This window comes from Uranotaenia lowii, chromosome 3, assembly GCF_029784155.1.
Source record: "Uranotaenia lowii strain MFRU-FL chromosome 3, ASM2978415v1, whole genome shotgun sequence".
NCBI lineage: Eukaryota > Metazoa > Arthropoda > Insecta > Diptera > Culicidae > Uranotaenia > Uranotaenia lowii.
In genome coordinates, this window is record NC_073693.1 from 148,756,896 (window position 1) to 148,778,723 (window position 21,828).

The following is a 21,828-nucleotide window of genomic DNA, read 5'->3' on the forward strand; positions in this document are numbered from 1 at the left end:
ACAAAACTTAACATGAAAAATCATTTTGGTATGATTCTATGATTATCTGACACACTATCCTCCTTTCAGTGAGTAGTTACATAGGAGGAGGGAGGTGAGCCCAATACAATTGTGTCAGCATATGTTCTCAATTTATGCTAACGAAGCCAACAAATGGAAACAAATATGGCATGGAAAGGTAATTGGTTACGAGATATCTTTCTTCGAATGTTATAGATCCTTACGCTTTACAGTGTAGAGAGGGGAAGAAAGGAGGAGGGTCCATATAAATTTTTTGTTGTTTAGATTAAACACTTATCAACCAATGGAACTATATTTGATATAAGAGGATTTTTAGGAACAAAAAAATTAGGTATGATTATTAAAAATCACGACCTGCATTCAGCAGGGGGTGAAGGTAAGGACAGGGGAGGGGCTTTCTTATCAGTTTTTCAGCATAAATCCAGAACATATCAAGAAAAAACAACCATATTTTATAAGTTAGATGGTTTGCGATTAATTTGAGACCGTCTAGACAGCTTCAAATTATCAGATCTTTAACACAAATTTATAGAGCAAGATTTCGAATATTCGTTTAAGTTATCTTTGTGTTGAAATTCGAAACTCCAGCTGCAGTTCTCATTTTATAACGATTGCTTATAAATTTTGTTATAATTTGATTTAAAGTTATGCCAATAAAACAATAAAAATTTGAATAATTTCTGAAAAAAATCATTTGATTTTTAAGGTGTAGCAAAGCACACCGGGTCAGCTAGTTTTCTATAAAAAAAAATGAAAAAAGTAGATGGTTTTCGCTTGTTGGAAAAAAAACTAATTTGCTTATTTTGAGTTAGTATTTTCTATCTCTAGATTGAACGTATAAAAATGTTCATAAAATAATGAAATCGGGGCCGCTGCTAACATCATAAAAACTTCCACACGCCGACATTTATTAGATGATTTTTTTTCATGAATATTTAACAACATATTTTTTTCAATTAACAACTAACAAAATAAGCTGTTACTTTGTCGAAATATCTCGAAATTTTATGAAATTTTGTCCAAAAGTATTGTCTAGTAGTTTTACAAATTTTATTAACATGTAATCAAAAACGGTGTTGTGTTGAAAATAAATTCCATCTTCTAAAAACAGGGAATTTTTTTTTTCTTTTGGATGAATGTTTGTGTGGAAAACAGAAAAATTAAAGTTTATACTTCTGTTATTGTTTCTGCAGTATTTTTTCACCACCATAATTATTTCAAAATTCATGCAGGTTCCAAAAATCTTGAATTTTTCGTGTAAAAGTTCATTTAATTTCATTCAACGACTTTTACTCTTGGTTAAAGTGATTGAAGTTCGGTATTCTTAATTGAGTCAAACGGAGAGGAATAGTTAAATTTGTATTTTCAATTTTTACTTTGAATTCAGAATATTTATCTAACAGTTAAAGAGAAATCAGAGTTGAATATAGAATATATGAGGAATGAATTCTCATAAAATACAATTATTGAACTCTGATTTCAACAAAAACTCACAACCAAGTCAAGGATATTGTTTATAGCGTTTTCTTTTTCTAGGAGATAGACCTTCAAAATGACTCAGAATATTTAAATTTTTCGAATTTTCGGCAAATTTACAAATTGTCCTCCTCTGGCTTGAAAACAACATATTTGACTTTGTATCATCACTCCAACACAGTTTTTATGTAATCCAACCAAAACAAAGTATCAACTTTGTGGGACTTATGCACAGTAGAAAAAATACCAAAAATGTGATCGTTGCTTATAACTTTTTTAGTCCACATTTTAGGTTATTGGTGTCTTCGGAGAAGTTTGTCAGTAGAATTAGCTCGATAATAGAATTTTTTTTGATTAATCCCCCTACAAGTGAGAAAAAATTTCTAACTTCTATGCTTAGCTCTTTGATGTCTTGACAAACTTGTTTAAAATCAAATCCTTTCAAATTTAAACTTCTGACATCGCGCAGGGAAAAGCTAAATGAAAACACACGTAGTAGAATGCGCTATATTTAGTTTCATAGAAATCGTTGTTTTAATGCAAACATGGAAAAGTAAAATTGATGTATCTTTATTGAATACAAGTGGATACAGACAGTTGAACCGGCATCTTGAATACGAAATCTGTGACTTAATTTTTTAAGACTTTTATCACATTTTACAAACTTAAAATGTGTAACAAAGTGGTGTATTTGAAACAGACAAACAACTTTGTCGATCATATTATTTTGCTTAAAATTAACCGAAAAAAGATTTTTAATAAATTGATTTTTGGAGGTTAATTTTCTTTTTTTAGACTATAGCTTGGAGAATAATTAATTTAGAAACTTGACACCTGAGATAAAGTTGTAGAATATTTAAATATAAACAATTAATAAGAAAAAAATATTATAGAGCTGATTTTACTGACAAACTTCTCCGAGGACACCAATAACCTAAAATGTATACTAAAAAAATTATAAGCAACGATCGCGTTTTTCGCATTTTTGACCACTGTGTACAGGGAGTCTTTTGCAGGGAACACGGTCGCATAAGAAGTCAGTCTTCATTGTATATTTATCCAATCATTGTATAAACCGTTAGGTAACACTGACTAATTTGCAGCTTCCACAGATCGGTATCCATCTCTAGTGCTAGACATCAATATTTTCATTCTTTCTCTTGATTATCTACGGAACACCCAGGCGAGACTTGTCAAAGGAAATTTTCTGGCCGCTAAAAAACATGTTGCTGTCCATGACGAAATTTCCCAAAACATTTCCACGCTAACGGGCCAACGCAAAAAAATTGCGTACGATTTAACCACCGTTTTTTGTTAAACAAAATTTTAACCTCAAGAGCCTTTCTATCTTAATTATCTGTTTCTTGAAATTAAAATAACGATCATGATTTTCAAGATACAGCACTAAGAATATTAAAAACAAAATATTGAAATATATTCTGCTTTATTTTTTTCTGGATTTTCAAAAGCAACATTTTATAAAATCAATTATAATCGGGGAGTTGTTGAGAAAATTTTGAAGCTTTAATTTGAGTTTATTTTTAACTTTGATTGTCATTAGTGAATCGATCGTCCAGTTTATATTTCTTATACAAAAATAAAAAAAATCATGCTCTAAATTAAGGTTACCACAATTTATCTCGTTTGTATCTCGTCCAGCAAAACCGGGCCATGTCATCTTGAAATCTGGCAATATCTGGACATTCTATTTCTTGGAGTTCAATCTCAGATAAACAAAAACAGCATCAGTAGATTTCAAAAAGTATTTCGGGCTCCCGTTTTTTTTTCATGTTGATAAATTTGCTCTAAAACTGTCGTATCTGGGCGTAAAAAGGTAGATTTCAGATATTCGTTCGATTTTGCAAATCTATTAATTATATAAAAACCAAATGCTATTTGTTTATGTGCTGGTTTATACACGGTGTACGGTAGATTTTCTTGACCCCAAAGTAACTTTTTCTTGTCTCGTCAATATTATTCGAACCGTATATTGCTCATCCGTGTACATTCGACATCAAAATTGTACATTCTCCTTAATCCAGCTATTCATGAAAGTCGTAGGGGAAAACGGGAAAAATGGGCTACCAGAGTAACCTAATCTAAAAAACGGTTCAGTTCATTCGATTTCTTAAACTTTTTTTTCATAATTTATGACGTGTGGGTTTCTTGAAAACGGTATTTTTTTATGAACGAAAATTCCCAGTGTGCAACGTCTTAAAAATTGATGAATTGTAAAAATGATCGCTTTTGAGTTAATAACGTCAAACAATTCTTCAGATTTCAGACTATTTTGGGTTATTTTTTCAGATTTTTAGATTTTTTTCATCATACGTTTATGTTTGATAGGAAAATACAAAGGACGGACAAGACTTTTCACCGATGGGCCGAAAAAATATAGTAACAAACATGAACTACGGTGATTAATCTCATCATAAAAAATACTAACTATCGAAAGATTCAGATACTTTTCAAAGAGTTTTTGATTGAAATTATTTGAATTTATAGATTCTTTGTCGTTTTCCCCTTTTACACTAAATTTTCGAACGAAAAAACATGTTTTATCAAATTCAATTTATTAACCAGTTTTAAGGGAAAAAATGTTTCCGTATAAGCCATACACTGCCAACCTAAAGTTTGGGATCACCCGCTAGAAACATGCAAATTTTGATCGGTCATATCTCAGCCGTCTTAGGACATATTACAAATCTTCCGATCTCATTTGAAAGATAATGAGCAATAGATATTTCGAAGGTATTTTGCCCAGAAATTATGTTTTAGTTTTGCGCCTAAAACTTAACCTAAAGTTAGAACATTTTCAAAAAATCGCACTCAATATTCAAAGCCGATCATCTCGGGATAGGATGGACCAAATTTCAAAATTTGAGTTGCATTCGAATCTTTATTCTATATTTCTCAAAACACAATCAAAAAATTTTGTGCAAAAATTTAAGAATGAACTTTTAATTAATAAAATAGACACTTAAGTTATCGGCCAATAGTTTGGGATCATTCTTTGAAAAACATGCAAATTTATCTCATTCATATCTTTCTCATCTAACATCGTATTGCAGATCTGAAAGGTTCATTTGAAAGCTTGAGAATTGTTGTTTTTCCATAAGTTCATACAAAAAATATATTTTAAAGTGATAACTATAAAAATTTACCTGAAATTTATTGTTTTTTGAAAACTCACACTTATGACTTTGATTTTTTAATGATTATTGATTTAAAATAATTTTTTTTAATGAATTCCAATTTCGACCGTGTAAATTTTAAGTAAATCAGCTTTTATCATTGAATTCGGTAGTTTTAGAGATTTTTTGAGCGTTTCCTGGGATTCTGAATTCCCGATTTTTTTTTCAATTCTCGGTCGAAAAATCCCGGGTAGGACACTCTAAATGCATTTATACCCTTTTTGGCTCTCAAGGCCTTATTTGGTTTCGAATCAGAAATTCAAATTGCGAACTCTCTGAGCTCACATTGCTTGATTTTCCGCACTATTCAAAAAATTATACGCTGCAAACTAAAATTGATCCTAGGCCTATAACAAGATCTCGTGCCAAATTTGGGCAAAATCGGATCACAGGAAAGAGTCACTCAACGAGCCGGAAGTTTTTATGAGATTTTGAGACATTTTGTTCGGGAGGAATATGAAAACCCAGTTTAACGGCAATCACTTTGATCCTCTTCGGCCGATTTCTTTTGAATACAGTTTTATAAACCTTGATTATGACAAATATTTCATACCAAGACTTCATTTTGATTCGACTTAAGATAAAAAAAAAGTTATAAGGCTTCAAAATTGGCTAATTTTTTATAACTGTTAATGCTGCGTCAAAATGTTCCACGCAATGCCCCATTAACAAACTGTGATGAATATTACCCTTAAAAAAGCGCATAATATTTCACAAGTTTCAAATTTCCTATACAAATTTGGGGTACGTACATTTTACAAATTTTCTCGTTTTGAACGCTTGTTGCATAATGTGTGAAACGCACAAATTAGTTTTCTTAAGCCATATATCACACTAATCTGCAGCAGTGCCTTCACACTTTTAATGTCTTGATCCACTTTTCTCGAATGTGAGTGAAATTTAACACACTAATGTGTGAAATAATTTGTCAGTGAAGTAATCTGAAGAAATACAAATTAAATCGAGCTGATACAGTTTCATTGGTTTCATTTCACTTGAAATAACCTCTTTATCTTGCATTATGGAGCAAGGTTGCCGAAAAAAATTCTGTATTTTGGCGAAAAAAATTCTGAGTTTCTGTGATTTTACCTAAAAATTCTGTGATGGTTTTCTGTGACGCTATTTCCTTGAATTTCGTTGAATGCTCTGAAAAACTGGGTCCATTTCACATTTTACTTGGGCAAAATCAATTAACCTTACGTATCTTTTTCGTATCTATTACGTATCTATCTTTACGTATCTATTCTTCCAATCTAAACCTAGAAATCTAAAATTTATATTGACATTAAAAATTTCAAATTATTAAAACACTTACAAAATTTTTAAAATCGGTGAATATTTCCAAAATTTTGTGCTCTGGAACACAGATTCTGTGATGAAAATTTGTTCAAAATTCTGTAAAATTACAGATTTTTCTGTGATTTCGGCAACCTTGTTATGGAGACGATTTAACACATCATAATTTCAAATGAAATTTTCATTATTTCAATAACACAAATACACAATTTACTGAATTACTACAACATTGAATTGACATACTTCTCTAAATAAAATTACTGAGTAAACTGTGCAGTGTTGCAGGGACGTTTGAATTTTTAATCCAATTAATTAATTCGAATTTATGGCATCATCAAGCGAGAGTGATTGTGGAATGAAGGACAGAAAATTGATGCTGTCTCACTAGCAGGATCGCGAAAAATTCAGGAATGTCCCAGTGAGAGACTCAAAAACAGCTGAAAGCCAACTATTTGAATGAAGATCACTTGGTAAATCGTTTAAAAGTCCTAGAGAATCCAACAGTGAGCTCTTTCATTCTAATTTTCACTATCCATGAAGTGAAGATGATTGCTTCCAAAACGGTAGGGAATATTGGAGGTTTAATCAAGCGCAAAAATAAAATTTCGATTGGAGAAGTGAAAAAAAAAGACTAGTTCATCGAGCTGACCCAAAAACAGGCTTGGCTCCATTTCTGCAAGGTAAAAAAGGCGTTAAAAAAAAGAAAATACGGTGGTTAAATCGTGCGCAAAATATTGAAACCACCATAGAAGAGAAATTTTGAAAAACTACTTGAAAGACAGCAAGACTAAATCATTTGCAGGCACTTGGCAAGTTTCCAACCAGAAACTTTTATTTTTGACAAGTCTCGGCTGAATGATCAAGGAGAAAATGAGATAAAATTGATGTCTTGCATTTGAGATGTTCTATGGAAACTGCAAATCAGTCACTGTTACATATCTATTGGCACAATGAATGGCTTAATATACAAATAATGTTGCTCCCAAATGCGACTTTTTTCCCCAAACAACACTTCTTTTGATTCTACAAAGTTGATATTCTGTTTTGGTTGGATCTAGGATGGTGCAATTATTCGAAAACAAAGGTGGAGTGATTGGAAGTCAAATATGTTGTTTTGTGCCGAAAAAGGACAATCTGCTTTAATTGTCTTAACTTCGATCAAACTTGCACGTTATCTGCAAAACCACTTGACAGAACGTTACAAAAATTTGCACATTTAAACATTACATTACAAGGTAGCTTCACGGAAAATTTCCATTTGTGCGTTTAAAAGTTATTCAATAAACAAATTATTGCATTTTTTCGAATATACTCTTTAGAAAAAAAAACTATCTGAAATACTGTGTGGTGTTTTCAAACTGTTTATAGTGTTTTCGTCAAATTTTATTCTTTTTTTAAGAATCATCCAAAGCAAAATTTTGTAGAAATTTCCTCAGATTCTCAGAATATAATTAACGGAGTTCTTCTTCATTTAAGCATTAATATATAAAATTCAATTTTTTTGGATGATTTTAATAATTTAAAATGCTAATCCTCAATTTGTGGGTTTTTCAATCAAGAAATCAATGTTCTACCAGTTTTTTAAGTTCTTTCAAAGTTTTTTTTTCTCAAGACGAACAAATAAAAGCGTTTTTGGAAAAGTTATCAATAAATCTGCCCAAATAGATTTCAAAAGGTTTATAACACTTTTTTTAACACATAATTCTTCATTGCTTTCTCCCCAACTAAAATAATAGTCGACACAATACCTACACTAAGGTGTTGCAAAGTTCAATGTGCACCCATAGTTTCCCCATAACCATCCCCAGAACCCTTCCGTTTCCTCCACAAATCGCCATGTATCGCCTCCCGGTCGCCATAGGCTCGGGTTGAAAATGGAAAATTCTTGCACCATTCCCCGGGTGGTTCATTTTGTAGTTTGTTATTCCAAGCTACGGTAGGGGGGATAGAATGAATGCAGAGAGTGGTTCCATTGATGCGCCTCTAGCAGCCGTGGGGTAGGAACGTCCAAAACAAGGGCGAGTGGGGTAAGTTCAGGGCGAAAGTGCAATGTCCTGTTCGAAGCGTTTCCCGGTTACGTTTTTTTGTCTCTAAACGGTTAAAAAGCGTCACTACGTAAAAATTTGAATAACAAAAAAAACTTAAGTAAAAGTCAATTTTCTGCCAAGTACCAGTTTGTGTAGGCTTTTTTTTTCTTCTTTCTATTGTGATTGTTCTGGTAATGGCGTAGTGCTCCGATGTGGATCGGTTCTGTTGACTTTTGTTGATATAGGTCCGGGAGTGGTACTTTTTTCGCTCTCGGTATCGAAGAGGTCAACGACTGCAGAAACCGACGACGACGACGAGGACGGAGGGATGGTTTTAGCGAAACTGCAGGTTTGGCCCATTCCCGGCGGCTCTTTCGGCCGAGCGACGGACGACTGTCGGCTTTCAAGTCCATGGGGAACTAGCTGGCAGCTAGAGTTAATGATGAGAAATATTCTGGAATTGAACCCGATTGGCCTATTGCGTGTTTGGATTTGGGTGGGTACAGTTTTAGCATTTCGCTTTTTTTTATTCCATCAAGCGACAGGTGATAGGCAATTTGCTTGGGTCGGAAAAGGTTATTGACACTCACGGTAGAATTATGGGTACTGACGACATTGAGGCAATGTTTAGTTTTTTGTTCAACTAATGTTTTTCACTCTAGAGGTATATTAAATAAATTTTTCAAGGCTTTGGAGGGTGAATGCCCTCTCACGATGAAGGGAAGGAATGAGGATTCAAGGCATTATAAAATCTCGGCTCAACAAATATCATCTTTTTTTCGTAAAAACAAAAAAGTTGCAAAAATGACGAAATATTCAAAATAAAACAAAAATGACATAAAAGACAAAAATGACAAAAATGACAAAAATGACAAAAATGACAAAAATGACAAAAATGACAAAAATGACCAAAATGACAAAAAATGACAAAAATGACAAAAATGACAAAAATGACAAAAATGACAAAAATGACAAAAATGACAAAAATGACAAAAATGACAAAAATGACAAAAATGACAAAAATGACAAAAATGACAAAAATGACAAAAATGACAAAAATGACAAAAATGACAAAAATGACAAAAATGACAAAAATGACAAAAATGACAAAATTGACAAAAATGACAAAAATGACAAAAATGACAAAAATGACAAAAATGACAAAAATGACAAAAATGACAAAAATGACAAAAATGACAAAAATGACAAAAAATGACAAAATTGACAAAATTGACAAAATTGACAAAATTGACCAAATTGATGAAATTGACCAAATTGACCAAATTGACAAAATTGACAAAATTGACAAAATTGACAAAAATGACAAACATGACAAAAATGACAAAAATGACAAAAATGACAAACATGACAAACATGACAAAAATGACAAAAATGACAAAAATGACAAAAATGACAAAAATGACAAAAATGACAAAAATGACAAAAATGACAAAAATGACAAAAATGACAAAAATGACAAAAATGACAAAAATGACAAAAATGACAAAAATGACAAAAATGACAAAAATGACAAAAATGACAAAAATGACAAAAATGACAAAAATGACAAAAATGACAAAAATGACAAAAATGACAAAAATGACAAAAATGACAAAAATGACAAAAATGACAAAAATGACAAAAATGACAAAAATGACAAAAATGACAAAAATGACAAAAATGACAAAAATGACAAAAATGACAAAAATGACAAAAATGACAAAAATGACAAAAATGACAAAAATGACAAAAATGACAAAAATGACAAAAATGACAAAAATGACAAAAATGACAAAAATGACAAAAATGACAAAAATGACAAAAATGACAAAAATGACAAAAATGACAAAAATGACAAAAATGACAAAATTGACAAAATTGACCAAATTGATGAAATTGACCAAATTGACCAAATTGACAAAATTGCCAAAATTGACACAACTGACAAAATTGACAAAAATGACAAAAATGACAAAAATGACAAAAATGACAAAATTGACAAAATTGACAAAATGGAAAAAAATTGACAAAATTGACAAAATTGACAAAATTGACAAAATTGACAAAATTGACAAAATTGACAAAATTGACAAAATTGACAAAATTGACAAAATTGACAAAATTGACAAAATTGACAAAATTAACAAAATTGACAAAATTGACAAAATTGACAAAATTGACAAAATTGTCAAAATTGACAAAATTGACAAAATTGACAAAATTGACAGAAATGACAAAAATGACAAATTGACAAATTTGACAAAATTGACAAAATTGACAAAATTGACAAAATTGACAAAATTGACAAAATTGACAAAATTGACAAAATTGACAAAATTGACAAAATTGACAAAATTGACAAAATTGACAAAATTGACAAAATTGACAAAATTGACAAAATTGACAAAATTGACAAAATTGACAAAATTGACAAAATTGACAAAATTGACAAAATTGACAAAATTGACAAAATTGACAAAATTGACAAAATTGACAAAATTGACAAAATTGACAAAATGACAAAATTGACAAAATTGACAAAATTGACAAAATTGACAAAATTGACAAAATTGACAAAATTGACAAAATTGACAAAATTGACAAAATTGACAAAATTGACAAAATTGACAAAATTGACAAAATTGACAAAATTGACAAAATTGACAAAATTGACAAAATTGACAAAATTGACAAAATTGACAAAATTGACAAAATTGACAAAATTGACAAAATTGACAAAATTGACAAAATTGACAAAAATAATTTGGTTCTGCAGCGGGGATGGCATATTTCAGTTAAACTTTTATGTTTTGATAATTTTGTACAAACTTTCTAGTGTTGCATGTTATGAAATTCCTTAAAATAGTTAAAAAATGCGGCTCGTTTTTTGATAATTTCAAAAGAACATTCAATGGAATTTTTCCGCATATCTTTTTAAGACATCTTATTTGCTGTTCACGCATATGAGTGGGTTACAATTTAAATCAGAACTTAAAAAGCTGGAAAATCTCAGGAAACCTCAATGAATTTTTGCGCAAAATGTTTTTTGCTAGAATTCCTGCATATAAACATTTTCGTTTTGGTTCAAAACTCATCATTTTTTTTTGCAGAATGGTTAAGTAACGTTTACATGAGGAAATTTGATTTTATGAGTTTTAATGCGAAAATTGAATGTTTTGTACTGAAAAATCATCAGCATATATGTTTCTTCCGTGGAACCGAACCTGCTTAAGGGTTTCGTGCTAAATTACAAATTCTTTAAAGGAAATTTTCTGCTGAACATTTTTTTTGAAGACCGTATTTGATTTGGAAAAAAAAATTATTAGCTGTTTAACAGGAGTATGTCTAGACCGCTACAAGCTTTGTTTTGAAAATTTACCATTTATACATTTCTACACTTCCCATAACTTTTTTGTTAGTTTTACTGCCACCAAAGGAATAAAATTATTTAAAGCAATTCATTCAGTCCTGAATAAGCGCAACGTGTTTATTTTGTTCGAAAATTTGTATGAGGAAACAATGTTTTCGATTCAAAAATCACCAGAGATGTACTGAAAGTTAAAAAAAAGGTTTTGGATTTAAAATATTTCTATATTCTTGCAGTACATTTCATGTCAATAAACCCCAAGCCTAACTTGTATCCCTGTAAAGATATTTGATGTTATACAAAAGATATTTTGTATATATATAAATTTTTGTTTTAATTCTTCCGTTTTTGACTGCTAGTTTGAAATCTATTAATCTGGATAAGAGATGAAAGAACGTTTAGTTTAAAGTCTCTTTAATTTAACAACAAACAAGAACAAATCTGTTAAGCCGTAGAATGAAAAACAAAAACCGCGCAAAATTGCATTGCATAGCCAATGAATTTGTTGATTTACATAACCTTCAGATAAACTTTCATGAAAGAAACTATTTTAAAATATTTTTAATTGGGTTCAGTTTTTTATTTTGAAACTGTTATTACTTTTTTTTTAAATACTCAGCTTCTCATCATGTTAGCAAAAATTTAAAGCTAACGAGTATTTATACAAAACCGAGTCTTAAAGACAAATTCATTCCAAGCTTATTTTTGATAATATTTTCAGCAATTTTTTTATTTAATTTAAGTTTTAAAATTTAAATGAAACATTCAAAAATGTTTGAAACTGTTTCCATGAATTAATATTCATGGAAATTAATAAGTGATGTTAGAAAAAGATGATGATACTACACACATGTTTTAAATTGATTCAAGACGGAAAATAGAGCCTTCCTCAAATGTCGTATTTTTCAAAGATTGATAGTTTAATTGTAAAGTTGTCATGTTTATTGATTTTGCTCTGTAGGGTTTTTTTCATATTTTTTTTATTCATTAGCGAATTGAAGGATTTTATTTTTGAAAAGTTGGAAACGTATTTAATGAAATTTTGTAACGTTAGATGAAAACGTTAGATCACTTTTTGCAATAAAGAATTTGCAATTTTAAAAGTACTTTATGTATATAATTTCTTTTAAATAAATCACTGTCATAAGGTGTTTGAAAAACTTTTAAAACATTTCTTTAAATCCTTATTTCAATATAATTTTCGATTTGAAAATGCACATCACATTTGTTGGACCACATTTTTTTCTATAAATTTAAGAAAACACTCATTAAAGACTGCCAAGAAGAAAGTAAGAATTATGAAATACTCTGTATTGAATTTTTTAATTTCAAATGAATTATTTACTACCACGTAAAACCTTGTCACTTTTCTGAAACTTCGAGTTAGAAAATCAATTTAATGGTTTTTCAAGGAATTAACAGTATATTTTCAATATGATTAAATAATAACTTTCTTTACTCAACTCAAAACTCTGTCTTCGATGGAAATGATCATATACTTTGATTACTGTCCCTTTGTATTTTTTTTTCTACAGAGTTGCCAGTTATTTTCACGACTAGTTCTAAATTTCTTAAAGCTTTTCTCATTATTTAGCATTTTTGCTAAAATTTGATTTTTTTTTAAGTTCAATTTTATTTGCTAAATTTTCAATTTTTCTAAGTTATTATTGGTTTTGAAGGAAGATTATCACATCGAATTGCAAAAATGTATTATTTGAAGTTCTCACGAAAAAATTAATAACCCTCATACTTTAAAATTTTGCTGTTATATTTTTTTGAGTTTCTTATACAAAAAAGTTGTTCAAGACTCCCGATCCATTTTATTCCTAAATAATGCGTTGGAAAGTCTTCTCTATAATTTGGCAAATTTGCAGAGATGTCAATTTCTTTTTTTTTAAGATTCAAATAAAAGACACCTATGTTTTCAATTTAAAGCTGTTTTAGTTCCAATTCTTGAGCAAGAATAACTCAAACATAGTTTGGATTTGTTGCTTAAATTCAACCCCAGAGCTCAAATGATTTCTTATTTTTCGTGCAGCCAGGCCAAAAAGTTTCTCGGCTCCTCTTTTTAAAAATGATGCAAAATCGTAGCTCTTTATCGATGTTCCTCTTTTTTATAACCTTTTGCTTTTATTCTTACTTTGGTTGGAACATTGTCATCCAATAACAGCTTAAGTAGAGTCAGGAGTCTAGAGCAGCTTCATTGATTTTGGGTATACCCAGATGAGTATCTGATATAGCAAATTAAACCTTGTTTAGTTTAACTGTTTTCAAATAACTTACAATGATTCGAGCTTCCATATGTTCTGAGTACTAACTTTAGTAAGTATCAACACTGTTCCGTTGTTAAAAACTAAAAATGTTTCAAAGTACTTTTAAAACAGTCATTTTTAGTATCTGACAGCCAAGTAGGACTGTGGTTTTACCTATATTCAAAAAAGTTAATCAATATTACAAAATTAAAAGAAATTTCTATAGATACCTCAAAATTGAGAATTTTTTTTTAAACAGTTCGAGGGAATCTGAATTTTCTGTTACCTTTCCATTGATTTTATATGAAAATATAAAAATAAGAGAAAGCATACCAAAAATCCAAGTAATTTTTATTATGTGCGTGTAAAAGCTTCAAAATTTTGTGCAAAACTGTTATTCAACCTAAAACCTTGGCGTACTGGTGTGTGTGGTTTAACATTGTTGCCAGAATCAATTACGATTTTATTTTCGAAAATTTTCACTTTATCCATAGAATGTTCCATGCAAATTTGAAGGTCATTGAAGGTCGCCTTAGAGTTATCCGAATGAACTAAAATTTTGCCAGTATTGTTTATTATTGATTGGAACAAGATTGAAGGGTGGGGGCTAGGTTTAGAGGAAGTTGGGAATTTAAGGCCACCCTATACACAGCAAAAATTATTTTCTGTAAAATTACGCAAATGTCCTGTAATAAATGGAGCAGGACATTCGCCGTAATTTTACAGGTCGAAAAACAAATTACGTGACATTTAAATTTTTAGTGAACAACTTTTTTACAGGACATTTGCTGTAATAATAAATGAATCTTTGTTAAATTTTAAGGAAAACAATTTAAAATTACAGGTTTTGTTATTTACAGGTGGATTTATTCTAAAGGTTGCAGTTTAAGTGACGCGTAATAGTCAAAAAAAATTCTGTGGAGGATATCCATCCAAGTAATGATATTTTACTGACCGAGTATGATGAATAATATTTAAAGAAAGTCAGATAAACCCGAATGAATCACTTTAAAACTTACCTTCAATTTATTTGCCGCCCATAGATGACGTTTTCACAAGACCTGGAATGAAAAAGAAAAAATCGATTTAGTATAAGGAACAATTGGGCAATTGGCTATTAGATATTCAGAATATATAGGATGAACAATTTGAGTCAGTTATAATAAAGCGTCAGTTTTCAACGATTATTTAAATTATCGATATAACTCTGCGATATTTTTAATTTAAAATTTGCTCTGCCTAGAAGAATTTGTGATAGATCTGCAGGTAAAAGATTACATTTAAACAGGTTGGTGTTCAAAGAATATTGATGTTTGAATTATTTCAATTTTAAAAAAAATCATTGATTTTTATCTGAACATCTCAAGTAAATAACGGTAAACAGAGGAGCTATTCAATTAAGGATAGCATACCAAAAAGCATAAACGAAAACCATAAAACTTCAAGAATGAATGGAACCAAATCGTTTGTATAGGAGAATGGTTCACTTTTTTTCTATGAATCTCGCCGGTAGCTTTATGCTCACTCGTTTCACCTTTCCTCACGTTCTAAACTTTTACTAAAGTGCTTTTGCGTTTACATTTCGCCTTAAGCGGAGAGTTTAGGTTATCAAATTACACATCTCATTCTCCGAAGGAACATGTTTACACAAAGAAAGCTTTAGAACAAAACAGTCACGTTCGTCTGGAATGAATGAGGAAAAAAAAGAGAAAAATATACTCTAACCAACAACATTGAATAGCCGAATCATTAATTATCCTACTGTCCAGCTTGTGACTTTGAAAGAAGAGAAGGAATGAGTGGTCAAAATTCCGATACAGCACGAGCTATCTCAGGCAGGAAGTGTCCTCCTCCTACACTCGGTTAGAAGGCAACACAACAAACACGAACCTTCGAAGATCAAAAGAGCAAAACAAAAGCACAAACAGTGAGCGGGGAAAGAACCGATCGTGCCGACGACGACGACACTCACCTTACGACGAACGAAGGATTGACCAAAAGGAAAACCGCGAAAGGTGAAAGAAAAAAAAGTGACCGGTTTTTTTGTACCTCAGCTGAACTGTTGGTTCGTGGGTTCTACAATGACGACCCGAGAATAGAAGGAGGAATAAAGTACACAAAAAAAAAACCTAACGGTTTTTCATTCCATTCTCTCTCCTTCTGTCAGGTGAGTGTGGACCCGAGTTTATGCAAATTAGGCATGGCCGCCACCGCCTCGCCGGTCTGTTACTTTACCACAGGTATTGTTAGCTTAGAATTCACTTTGAGGTGAGACGATTTATCACCTACAAACGATTCCGGATAGGGACGCTGCTGCAATATATTATGACCTGGAGAGCAGGGAAGAGATTGGTGCAGCATCCAGCTACTGGAGGTTGGTAAACGATTTTCAATGATTTGAAATTCCGAGGGAGTTCCAATGCGAAGTGGTTTAATGGTAAGGGGGGATGTTTCGTAGAAAAGAAAATGTATTATTAACATTAAAAATAACTCATAGCTTGTTATATATGAAATTTTCAAAAAATATATACATAATAAGGCCGGAACAAATATCAAATCCTTATTTTGTCATTCGGAATTTTAACATGGCGAGGGGAGGGGGGATTATAAAAAATAATGCAAAAAACTCATAAATTGGAATAAATTGCACGAAATCTTGAATTCAACAAAATTGCATACTATAACATTGCACAAAAGCTATAAATCAAGGAATTTTTTATAGGAAAAAATAAAAAAAAAATCAAGTACACAAATGGTTTTAAAAATGATGTGGAATTATCTTGCACAATTTGTTTTTTGTTCTTGTAATCTTTCGGATATTTAGCATTATTTTCAAAATTTCCATAAAACATTTAATACTTTATTTATTCCCCCCTTTGGGATCTTCGGACATTTCAAAGGAGCGGGAGGGGTTGACAAAAGAGGAAATTGATACTTGTTCCGGCTTTATGATTTATGTTGAAGCTTCAGATCTGACGCGATCATAATCCAAAACAAACAACTTATGCTTTGCTAAAAACGCTGCAAAATTAACCTATAAGTCAATTCCAAATTTGGTCGTGAAACGCTTGTAGGAAAATTTCCTAACGATCAATGAAATACGAGTGTACAATAGAGTGTACCGTATAGTCCAGAAAGTTTTCATTTTGGTAAAAACGAGCGACAGAATTTTTGAAGATTTTTAAAATAAGATTCGGGTACCTGGGTTTTGATCAAAAATTTTTTATGGATAAACGCCAAAAACTTGTTAGAAGAATGTCACTTTTTTGCTATGCAAATGGAATTTCAATATATTGAGCATTATGAAAAATTCTTTGGCTACAACTTTGCCTAAGACGGCAAAGCATTAAAAAATTCTAAAGAAACTAAAAAAAATTGAAGTCACCCGATTGCAAAAATTTAATTAAAACTGAGTGGAGCTGTCTGCTTACTTGTTTTACATTTTGAATTGAATTTGGGCAAATCCATTCTCATAACTTATTGGGCTCGAACAGATTCATGCTTTTTTTAATTGACTAAACCTTGTCTGAGGCTACCGACATAATCTTAACCAGCCGCTCGATAGCTTGGCAATCTCATGGAATATTTTATTTATGCTTCAGGAATTAAAATAACAAAAAGAATTGTCCAAGCAACAATAATTAAAAGATCAGGATACTTCTTTTTCTCGGAAAAATTCTTGTGTACCATGTAATGCTCTCCCGAAAAGAGGGAAACTGTGAGAAGAGAAATATCCCAAGACGATAATTCTGCCAGACTAAGGAAATCCTTTTACTCTTTCACAACTGATTTCAATTTAATTTTAGCAAAACCATGGAATCTTATGATTTTTAATTTCTTATAACCCTAATATTTGTTTGTAAGTGATTGAAAATTTATTGAAGATCATTTCATCAGATTATTTCAAGCTCTAAAATCAATAACATTTTTGTTAAAATAATACTTATGAAAATTGAATGCAAAATCAATCAGTTATGCTAGTTTCTTTTCAAGAAAATATGAAGGCCTTGTTTGGGGCCTAATAAGTATTTTTTTTGCTGCTCATACCGTTTTGCTTTCTTGAGCAAAGTTGTAGCCAGAGAATTAAATTATATAGCGTACGAACGAAATATTAAAAACAAACAATAAATTGCAATCTCCGAACAAATTTTTGCATTTTGTTATACAACATTTCTAAATCAAACCTCGGGTACCTAAATTTCATTTTAAAAATCTGCAAACATTCTGTTGATCGTTTTGACCGAAAAGGAATCATTTGAGACCACGGATTTACCCGAATATTTAATAGAAAGTTGGTAAAAGTCCGGTTCGGCATGGTTACACGGATTTAATTGATTAAGCCCGGATTTTACCTGGATTTATTCTCACTCTTATCTTCAAATAAAACATTAAAAACAAATTGTGATGTATTTTTTTTTTGTATATGCGCCTAGAACGAAGTTTATCGATCAAGTTTCACAAAAATAACCATGAAAGGTTTTTCGGATTGAAAATCTGCTGATCAATTTTGATGGAAAAATATTTCAATAAGCTTTTATTTCTTTTTTTTGTGTTACTCCTGGATTTTGACCAAATTTTCCCGGATATTGCCTAGAATATTGATCGACAATTTAGAAATCAAATGCCCGAATTTTTCCAGGTTGAAAATATTCAGGCAACCCTAATGTTAGGCTCTTGGAGCCAAAGCAGAATAACAGAAATCGATTAATTGATTTTGAAATTCAAATCTTACTTTTTCAGCTATTCAACTATAGCTTTAATGAAGATTTTCTTTAATCTAAAGTTTGATTAAAAATACAAATACTCAAATGATTTGTATTTTAAAATGATGTAGCAAAGAAATCAAACGTGGATTCTGACAAGACATCTAACAAGGTTTACTTATTCCTTTTAAAAAGACTATTTTTTAAGATCTGTAAATATTCTTTAATTTAAGTTTCAGTCAAAATCAACAAAAACAAATTTGGATTATTTTTTTTTGGTAATTTTGAAAAAAAAAACTCTTTCCTTTCGATCAAAAACAAATTTAAATAAATATTACAAAACTCTTTCTAGTTATCTGCTTTGAATTTTTGCTAAGAACAACTTTCTGACAGAGCTCTAAAAATGCACAAATGTTTAGAAGCGTTATTTTTCGTTTTTTAAAAGAGAATTTTATGGCTGGTTTTTTTAAGGTTTCTCAAATAGTTTAAGTCATGTAATTTAAAAAAATATCTGATCGATTGATATTTTTTTCCGCTTGAATAGGAAGTTTGTCAAATTTAATGTCGGCAAAAATTTTTTTTAAAAATATGTTGAATCAGGAATTAAAAACTCTATCGAAAAAACCTTGTTTAATGATGTCCATTTAAGCGAAATTCTAGTTTAATGTGATACTTCCTGGTGAAATTCCAAATAAATAGTTTTCAAAGTTTTTGTTTTTGAAACGCCGATAATTTAAACAGTAATGCACAGTGGGATAATTGGGACTTGAAATCTCAAAGAAAAAACATCGAATCCACAAGTTGAATGGCCTGAAACTATACTTATCTCATGTGATTTTTTCTCAGAAATTCAAATTTGCCGTCAGACTTCACCGGGGATAACTGAGTGATGGGTTATTTGCCTTTTTTCGCCCAGAAAAAAATCTTAACTTATGAATATGAGGAAAAAAAAATTAAAGAAGTTAAACTGTTTCTGGGAAATTTTTTCTTGATATGTAAATGTTTCATGCAAGTTAGAGAAGTAAGTTACAAGCCTTTTGAATGAGCTTTTTTATAAAATATGCTATCTCTCTAATTTTTTTTTTTTTTTAGAAAAGCTTGGTTTTTATACAAAAAATGAATATCTCTGGCATGCATTAGTCGATCAATCTAAAATTTCCAGCTTTGTTGTATGCCTTCTAAAGCATCAATTGAATGTTAAATTTGTTAACATCGATCATTATTCAAGTGGAATATAAATAAATTATTTGATGAAATGACAAAATTTGCAAAACGGCAATAGAGAGCAAAATCTTTTCTTCTGTAAACAGTCCACGTCAAGTGATTTTAAGTATTTAAATGCATCCCAGCTCGTTTTATGAAATTTCAAAGACTTGATATTTCATGTTGTGAAAAAACATATGAACCATAGCTCATTAATGGGTAATAAAAAACAAATAACACCTCATTAAGATGTCTCCGGCCAAAGCCGGTGGCAGATTGAAGTGTCTAAGAAAATTCAACGCAAGAAAAGTATTATTTCAGTTCCTCAAACATGCGGTTTCGTATTTTTTGGGATTTTGGAGTAAAATTTTCCCATTTTTCATGGCTGGTTCGACCATTTATCAAATTTATTATAATTATTAGAAAATATTAGAATTATCCCTATTTTTTACTTGTTGTGAAGGAAGGAACGGCTTTTATTTAAGTAACTTATCATATTACTTCCTTTAAATTAAGCACTTCAGATAGGTGCTTTAGTTTTTCAAACTTGAATTTAAATGTCTACTAAATTGTTTTAAAAATGAAATGGCAAAGAATGCTTAAATAAATATTAGGTATTTTTTTAAACGTGAACTTAAATAAATCAATTACAATAGATATACCCAAAATAGAGATTATTCGAATAACATATTATAATTTTAACACTTATTGATATTTCTCGGTGAGTAAAACAGCAAATTAATTTTCACGTGACGTTTCGGGTTACTTTGCTTCACCCATCATCAGACGTCTAAAAAATATTTATTATAATAAAAAGTTTTCGAAATTACTAAATTGAAAAATTACAATACTTTTTTTTTGTTTTTTTTTTGTTCTTTTTTTTTTTAAACATCCACTTACAAAAATAGAAAGCAGCACAATTTTCCTCCTAATCAGCTGCTGGTCGATTTTTAACTGTCTTTTCTCTCAGTTTTGATATAAGACCATTGTAGGTTGCCAATTTCCCGATCTCCGTTTGTTGATTGGCTGTTCCCTCCTTTCCCCTAATCAGTATGTGTAGATTCTCTGTGGCTTCTCTAGTTTCTCGAGACTTTAGGTTTCTCTGGAGAACGCGCGGTTTCAGAAAGTCGAAACAGTGTTGCGTTTCTATTGCATGTTGCACTAAGCCGGACTTTGGTTTACTCACCGAGAAATATCAATAAGTTTAAAAATTATAACAACAACCGGTGATTAAATTATTTTCATAGTCATATTAAGCTCCATGCAATTAAAAACTGGCTGGAAACGATGATTAAAAAAAAGAGAAGTCTGTCGCCAAATTAAATTTTTTTTTGGGCTACTAAATTTATGACATCTAGCGATACGTTTCATAAGGGTGAAACTAGCAGTTAGCTCGAACCAAGAAACACGCGTTCGAAATTTCGGAACATCTTATCAAATCCTATTTAAAAATTGACCACTTCTTGTTCAAGAAAATCATGAAATGCGCATTATATTTACTTATTGTTCGTTGGGTAATAAGAACTTTAACTTTTTTTCACTATATTTCAGATATTTTCGAGTTTTGTCTCGTTTTTTCGATTGCAGTGTACGCCTGCAAGTTTCGCTCAATTGATCGTTGTTTTGGTTTTGAAGTTACGCCCCTTTGTCCTACTCGAAAAAACTTATTAGGCCGTTTTCTTACACACGGTCAACTCAGTTACGCCTGTTGGCCATACACGAAAAGAAAAACTTACCCCATTTTGAATAGGCGTAACTCCACGTTTCAAAAAAAAAAATGCAGCAAAGGAAGTTTCGCCACATTGAGTTTTATAAATTTTTTGAAATGAAATTAAATTACGCTGGCATTAGCGCTTAGATGCCAACAATCCATGGAATTTTCAAGTTGTGCGAGTATAAATGCATTATCTAGAAGCAAAGCTTTCAATAAAATGTGCTAAAGCATTAGAATAAACAAATACTTTACTAAAAAACATAAACAGTGAGGTGACAATGGATATATGAAGAAATAAGCAAGATCGAGTTTTGAAAACCAACCATAAACATTTTAAACAAACAAAAAAACGATTTGTAATAGATTTTGGCTCTATCGGACTTGAATAAGGGGTGCCTCAAAGCGCTCAAAGTTTTGGTTTTATTTTACCTTTAGAAATCACCAAAACAGGGAAAAAGGAAAAAGAAAAAATCGTAATTTTAATTTCGATGCAGAATGGCTAAGTAATGCGTAAAACGTCGAGGTCTGGTGTTATCTCGAATACAAAATTTTTTGGTCAAAATTGCCTTGCTGCA

General features: G+C 30.8%; 1 protein-coding gene across 1 annotated transcript in view; it reads right to left on the minus strand.

Moving 5' to 3' along the window:
* The window catches only part of LOC129758632 (PR domain zinc finger protein 1), a 198,516-nt gene that overhangs the window by 147,308 nt on the left and 29,380 nt on the right, over positions 1-21,828 (minus strand). Inside the window, exon 2 of the mRNA XM_055756177.1 lies at positions 14,653-14,694. The gene's annotated coding sequence lies outside the window, so the exon portion shown is untranslated. The remainder of the gene's footprint in view (positions 1-14,652; positions 14,695-21,828) is intronic.